The following is a 6651-nucleotide window of genomic DNA, read 5'->3' on the forward strand; positions in this document are numbered from 1 at the left end:
AAAGGAAGGAAGGGAGGAAGGAAGGAAAGGAAGAAAGAAGAAGGAAAGAAAGAAGGAAAGAAAAGAAAGAGAAGCCACATACTGTTGAGCATTTTGAGATTGCTGATTGGTCCTAATATATCAGAATAAAATACCAGAGTAAAAGGCTAGCATAAGGATGAGATGTAGCACAAGCACAGTCATGACTATAGTGTATTTATCATAAGATTTGGTTAAGGTTTATATAATACATTGATACCTAAAGAGGATATGGTATGCTAGAAAAAAAATTTTTGGAGTCCACTTTCTTTAATATACAAAAAATACAGAACAAAAAGTTAAATATTTTCACATCTGGTTACACCACTGCCTAGTTTTTTATATTAACTTTACTATTCAAACAGTGGATAGTAGCTGGCATTTTAGGGATTGGGAAAAAGACGAAACAAAACAAAAACCCAAAACACTTCTTCTACCATGTTTATTCTATACTGTGTACAGCTGTGCTCACAGAGCAACTTTCTCCATCATTCAGAAATTCAGTTGTATATAAAATTGAACCTGCCCCAAAGCCAAGGGAGACTAGAAATGATGGGTCTTTATCCCAGGGCATCATCATACAGTTCAAACAATGGTGCAGCTACCAGCTGCAGTTTTAGGGACCGCATATAAGGTTTCTTCTTGAAGCTGAACCAAAAACAAATTCTTACGCTCCTTAGGTTGTGTAATATGTGCAGAAAGGTCTGGATATTGATGAGATTCAAAATTTGGTTTCTTCCAGTTACCAATGCAGTCATCAATGACCTACAGGGCTTGGTATCTCTGCCATTAAGCATTTTAGTCTTTCAACCTCTTCTCCTGGGTTAAGTTTAACACTTCATTTGGTAATTTGAAGAAAGTTGTTCCTAGCTGTAGCAGTAATGCATGGGCCAGCCAATACTCATGCATAATCAGAACCCCTTCTACGACCCTCCTCTTTCTAAGTTTATCAAATTCCTTGCCCATGCAATGAAACCTAGCTACAACAAAGCTATCGTTCTCATAGAGGTACTCTTTTATACCAAAAGTATAATTAGTAAGAGGGTCCAGGTGGATGGGGCACCCCAGGGGGAGGGGCTTGGTTGGCTAGATGTACTTGTTGCCAAACTGGTTGACACCTCACCCCTTTTTGCCCGCTCCTCTCCTTTTGTAGCCAGCAGTCTGCAGTTAGGTATCACCATGAACATGCTGGTAATCTCAAGCTGGTGGTGAGCTGAAAGGGAGAGGCCCAGAAACTTTCCCTGTGCTGGCAGTGGTATTCTGCATTCTGCTCAGCAGTGCCACCACCATTAACCCTAGAGCATCAATAATCTTTGATTATAGTAGATGCTCATTAAATATTTATTGATTTATTGATGGACCTTTGCCTGACCCAGTAACAGTGTCAAAATATTGAATTAAATAGCTACTAAGTTGGCATGAGCAATACATTTTTTTCTGCTGATCTGAAAATATTTTTTTTCTGATAATCTTTCCTTTTTTTTTCAGAGACACAGTGAAATCTCTATACTGTGGTATATGCTATTTACTCCCTTTGGCATATGCTATTTACTCCCTTTGGCATTTAATGACATTTGTTTGTATTAAAGAATATTATGTGGTGTGTATGGCAAATTCTTAGAAGGTGGAAAAATTACGTTTTTGGTAGTTCCTTTAACATCTACATAATACAATTGAGTTCAAATATTTGTAAAAATGAATGAATATACATCTAAAAGAAAATAATTTTACATTGGAGTGGCTTATGATAGGAACTCCTATTTATAGAAATAAAGATTTCAGTTTATTGAATATTTACTGTGTGTTAGGTACTGTGCTAAGTGTATTACCTATGAGGTCTCGTAATTCTCTTAATGACATTATGAAGTAGCTGCCTTCATTCTTACTTTACAGATGGTAATACTGGAGCTCAGACAAGTCAGATGACTTTCTCAGGGTCACACCATTAGACATGTCAGAAGTGAGTTCAAAGACATGTGACAACTATGCTATTCCTCTTGTCACATAAGAAGCAAGTGGGATTCTAAGTTTGCATTCTTTATATTTCCTATGTTGAGAATTCATAGGAAAGACACTACTAGCATTAGACCCTAGCTGAAAAGATCAAAGAAAACTAGAACTCTCCTGGGAGATCCTTTGAAGAAATTTTATTTTCTTCAGTTTTTTTAAAATTTGGGTTACATATGACCAGTCCCTATGGGCTTTGGGTATCTTCACAAAACCTTTGAAGCCAACACACAGCTTACCAAATGACATTGCATTAACATTATAACAAAGTGGTCATATTTTACATTAGCAAGGGAGATCAGGTCAAAGCTTAGGCTTTGAACTCTACTTTTTCTAAAATCCTTTCCTGACTCTCTGCCTGCTTTTATTTCTACTTTCTCTCTAGCACGTTCTGGTATTTATTACATATTTGACACAGACATATGGTAGCCTCATGTGACTAGTTACATGGAGAACCCAGATGTCAGCTTTGGTCTCCTTTCTTAAAATCTAGGTTGGCCTGTATTCCTGTTCCCTGCCTTTCTCAAGATTTTCAGCCTTTTGAAGGCAGGTTCTATCATCAAGGACAGTATCTGGCTCCAGCTTCTTGCCTTCTCTGAATTCCATATTTACCATCTTTTATGTTTTCTCTTTGTTTGTTTCCACTGTGGCCTCTATCTAAGCATGGGTCTTATTCCATTTTTCTCATTTACACAAAAATACCAGTTTTTTGTTTGCTTTTGTTTTTTGCATTTTGCAGACTTTACTGAAAGTTTGAGGAGAGAAATGGAGTCTGTATCCTGGCAAAGCAAAATCTTATAATCAAATATTACAGTGTCTCTCATTAAAAGTCCTTCTCCCACTTGTGTAAATTGCTGGACGATTCTCTCTTTTTTTCCTTTTCCTTCATTCTCTACCCCCATCCCAACAAAATCCAGTATCTTCCCTCATTTTCTTATGCAAAAAAATTCAGCTCTTGTCTGTTCCTGTTTCTAAATTCAGGTCTTGGCCCTTCTTTGCAAAGCTAGACACTCTGTAGAACTTCTTAATTATCAAATTCTTTTGGAAGAATCAAGGACTTATATTTTCAGTTACTTATTTTTTAGTTACTTATTAATACAAATATAAATTTTCTCTCCCCATCTACAGGCAAATTTCCTTAAGCATAAAGACAGAATCCTGCATCTTTGCTACTCCTATAGGAAATTTAAAAGTTGGTTCATTCATACTTGTCTGGCTGAATAGATAAATAAGAAAGAAAAATAGGTATAGACATGAAGTGGGGAAGGAAATAGAGAAACAAGATGGTCTCTTCACTTAACCTGTTGCTTGGGTGAGCCCAGAAATACCGTAGAGTTGGAGGCCCTATCCATTGGTCCTTTGTGTTTGGGTGAGGGTTGATAGACAGTAGGTAAATTCCTTTTCTGTCTCAAGATACTTCTTGCCGTCTACCTTTCTTATTGGATTCCTACCTTTCCAGGTTAGTTTCTGTCATCTTTCCTGCTAACCGCATTGCCCTTTAGATATGCATTTCTCTTCTTTTTTAAAATAATAAAAAATAATAACAATTATTATAATTGGGCTCCAAGCAATTTTTAGAACAACTGTTGCTTTTCATAGGTTTGTTTTGTTTTGGTTTGGTTATGAGCAGGACGAAGGGCATTTATGTTCTAGCTGAAAGGGTAGGATAGATATTGGTCACTCTTTTGAAGACTCTAGACAGAAAAATGTTTATTAAAAGCAAAATATGACCGAGAAGTTATGTGAGATTTTTGCTCTCTTTTTAACTTTTTAACACGCAAAATTATGCACAGTTTTTCTCTTTTCTGATCACTAGAGGAGACTTGTCTTTTGTTCTCTCATGAAATAATCTTCTCAAAGCTTCCTTTACTCATGAACTTTGCTTTCAGACAACAAATGTATTCAGATTTGCAGCTTTGGATAGTCCTCAGTATATGAAAAGTGTACATGGTCTTCTGTGCTATTTCATTTATTGTGACATTGCAGGTCCTATCTGGGTGTAGTGTTCACAAAGAGAAATATTGGGATCATGGGAAGTTGTTTCACAGGTCAGCCAAGCCATAGCATAGTAGTGCTTATGAACTACTCTACTGATGCCTTATTATGAGCTACTGACATAGAATAAAAGGAGAGATTCTTTTAATAAAGATGAAATGCATGGTTCATTGAAGGGAGCAGAAATGTCACCTGCTACTTCAAAATTGAACCATTTGTTTGAACATTTGTGTTGCTTTATTTGCTGCTTATCAAAAGATTTAGATAGGTCTTGCAAAGTCCTTATTGAATTTGGGAGTGTAACCATAGAAAAATAAAGTAAAAACAAACAAGAGTACAGTAAAATTTAAGAGGCAAATTCATATACAGAAGTCTTTGTGATTTCACAAGGAATGATCAAGCAGGCCACGTAGTTGGTGGGGGAACCAAGTAAACCTGGACTAAGAGACAAAGAAGAGCTGATTGCACAGAACCCCAAGTTGTAAAGCTGATATTCAAGCTTTACAATCTTTAGGTACTATTCTCTGTTTTCCTCCAAGTGGTTTGTTAATGCCTAATCAGGAAGCTTTGGACTTAAGTATTTCTTGTATGCATTCAAGAGGCTATTGGTAAAATAATTGCACTTTCCCCCCTATTTTTCCTAGAAACAAAAGAAATGGACTTATATTCATATGAGTGAATTAGGTTTACTAGATGCTAAACTTTTTTTTTTTTTCAACATTTATTTATTTTTGGGACAGAGAGAGACAGAGCATGAACGGGGGAGGGGCAGAGAGAGAGGGAGACACAGAATCGGAAACAGGCTCCAGGCTCTGAGCCATCAGCCCAGAGCCCGACGCGGGGCTCGAACTCACGGACCGCGAGATCGTGACCTGGCTGAAGTCGGACGCTTAACTGACTAGCCACCCAGGCGCCCCGATGCTAAACTTCTTAAGATAAGGATTTGGGCTTTATTTATTTTTTAAAATTCCCCTCACACTTAGCCCAGTGATGGGCACCAGATAGATAATAATATATATTTTGTGTTTGTTTTCATTTGTTGTTGTTAAACATAAAGAGAACTGACTGACAGTTTGATTAACATGAACGGAGAGCTACCGAAAAGTAGGCAGATTCTCATTAGTCTGAGATTGTTTAGGTAGGTGCTATATGAAGTCTGTGGAAACAGCCAAATGACCATTCAAACTCTTTTCGCATCTAAAGAATCTGCTAGTCAATCTAAATACTTATGATAAACTGTGTAATAGGAGGAAACAATCATAAAATGACCCTTTTCCAATTGCTTCAGAGACAAGCAAATTAACACTTTGTCACAGACCCATTTATTTTAATTGTTCTCTCCTAGGTAATATCAAAAAGTCAACATGGGTAGAGGAAACAGAAAAACAAAACAAAACAAAACAATTTGTTCCTCATTAAATGTTAGAAAAGTCCAAGATAAACCTATTTAAAATTGATCTGATAAGCCCTGAGAACTGTGATGCACTGATGTGTTTTCCTCCGCTAATGGTCTTCAGCTAATATTTATCCATTGCTTTGAGTAACCATTAATCTCTTGTGTTGAGAAACTCCACAAATGCAATTTCTAGGACATTTAACCTTTCCACGTTTGCTGCCTCTTGAGTTTGGGTGACTCGGTTGTGGTGTATACTCAATTTCATTTAGTTTTCTTGGGTCCCAATTGCCAAGATAATAGCACCAACTCCATTTAAAATTAGTCTTTCTTCTTCCACAACACAGTGATATGTTCCCGAGGTATAATGAAGTTAAATTCATTTTGCCTTCCCATACTTACATTCTTATCCATTACTACCTTCTCTTCCCTGCAATGCATTCCCTGCTATTTTTCTCTTCTATAATTTGACATCAGGAATGGCCACACAGGAAACAGCTGAGCAGTGTAAATGCCTTTCTAATGATCTCAAAGCTTCATCACAAGCTTAATAATATTAATGTCCTTGGTTCAATCTTCAGTGGTTTTATTTTTATTCTTTTTTTTTTTTGTAGTTTGTTGCTGCTGAAAAATTCTCATAAGTTTAAATATGCAGTGAACTTAAGTTCACTTTTTAACCTAAGGATGTCAGATCCACCTTTTCTCTCCTCCCTCTTCTCTTTTCTGTTTCTAGTTACCCCAGTCTGGGCCTGACAAGTAAAGCTTTTGAAAAAATGACCACGGTTCTGAACAAAGCCTGTTGTTGCAGGTAATTGTTGAAATATCAAGGGTATTGCGTCCTCCATTACTTAAGCTCTCATTTGTGGTTTTCATGGTTTTGAGGAATGTTTATGGCTGACAGTCCTTTCTTTACAGCTCTATCCTTCAAGCTCCGGCTGATACTGCTGAGAATGACCGCTTGAGTGACTGATAAAATGTCAAGATGCCATTATTTCCAAGAGAGTGTTTGGGAGCAATAAGATCTGTTTCAATTTATCTCATACACCTGAATTTAAGTCTTCAGATTTAACTTCATTGGCTGCTACAACCAAATTGTCTCCGGGTTTTTGAGAGAGGAGCCATCATGGAATGCAAAGAGGGTTATAATGATGGTCACACCATGACATTTGTGTTGTATTTCACTGTGCACATTGGTGCAATATTTTGGACTTAATTAATACTCTCCAGGAACCTCAGTT

At 37.0% G+C, this 6651-nt stretch overlaps 1 pseudogene; it reads right to left on the minus strand.

The window, feature by feature from the left end:
• Positions 1-518: 518 nt before the first annotated feature.
• On the minus strand, positions 519-1878 carry LOC121032711 (cleavage and polyadenylation specificity factor subunit 5-like; annotated as a pseudogene).
• Between the last annotated feature and the right edge of the window lie 4773 nt (positions 1879-6651).

This window comes from Herpailurus yagouaroundi, unplaced genomic scaffold, assembly GCF_014898765.1.
Source record: "Herpailurus yagouaroundi ecotype Mexico unplaced genomic scaffold, PumYag 142, whole genome shotgun sequence".
Taxonomy (NCBI): Eukaryota; Metazoa; Chordata; class Mammalia; order Carnivora; family Felidae; genus Herpailurus; species Herpailurus yagouaroundi.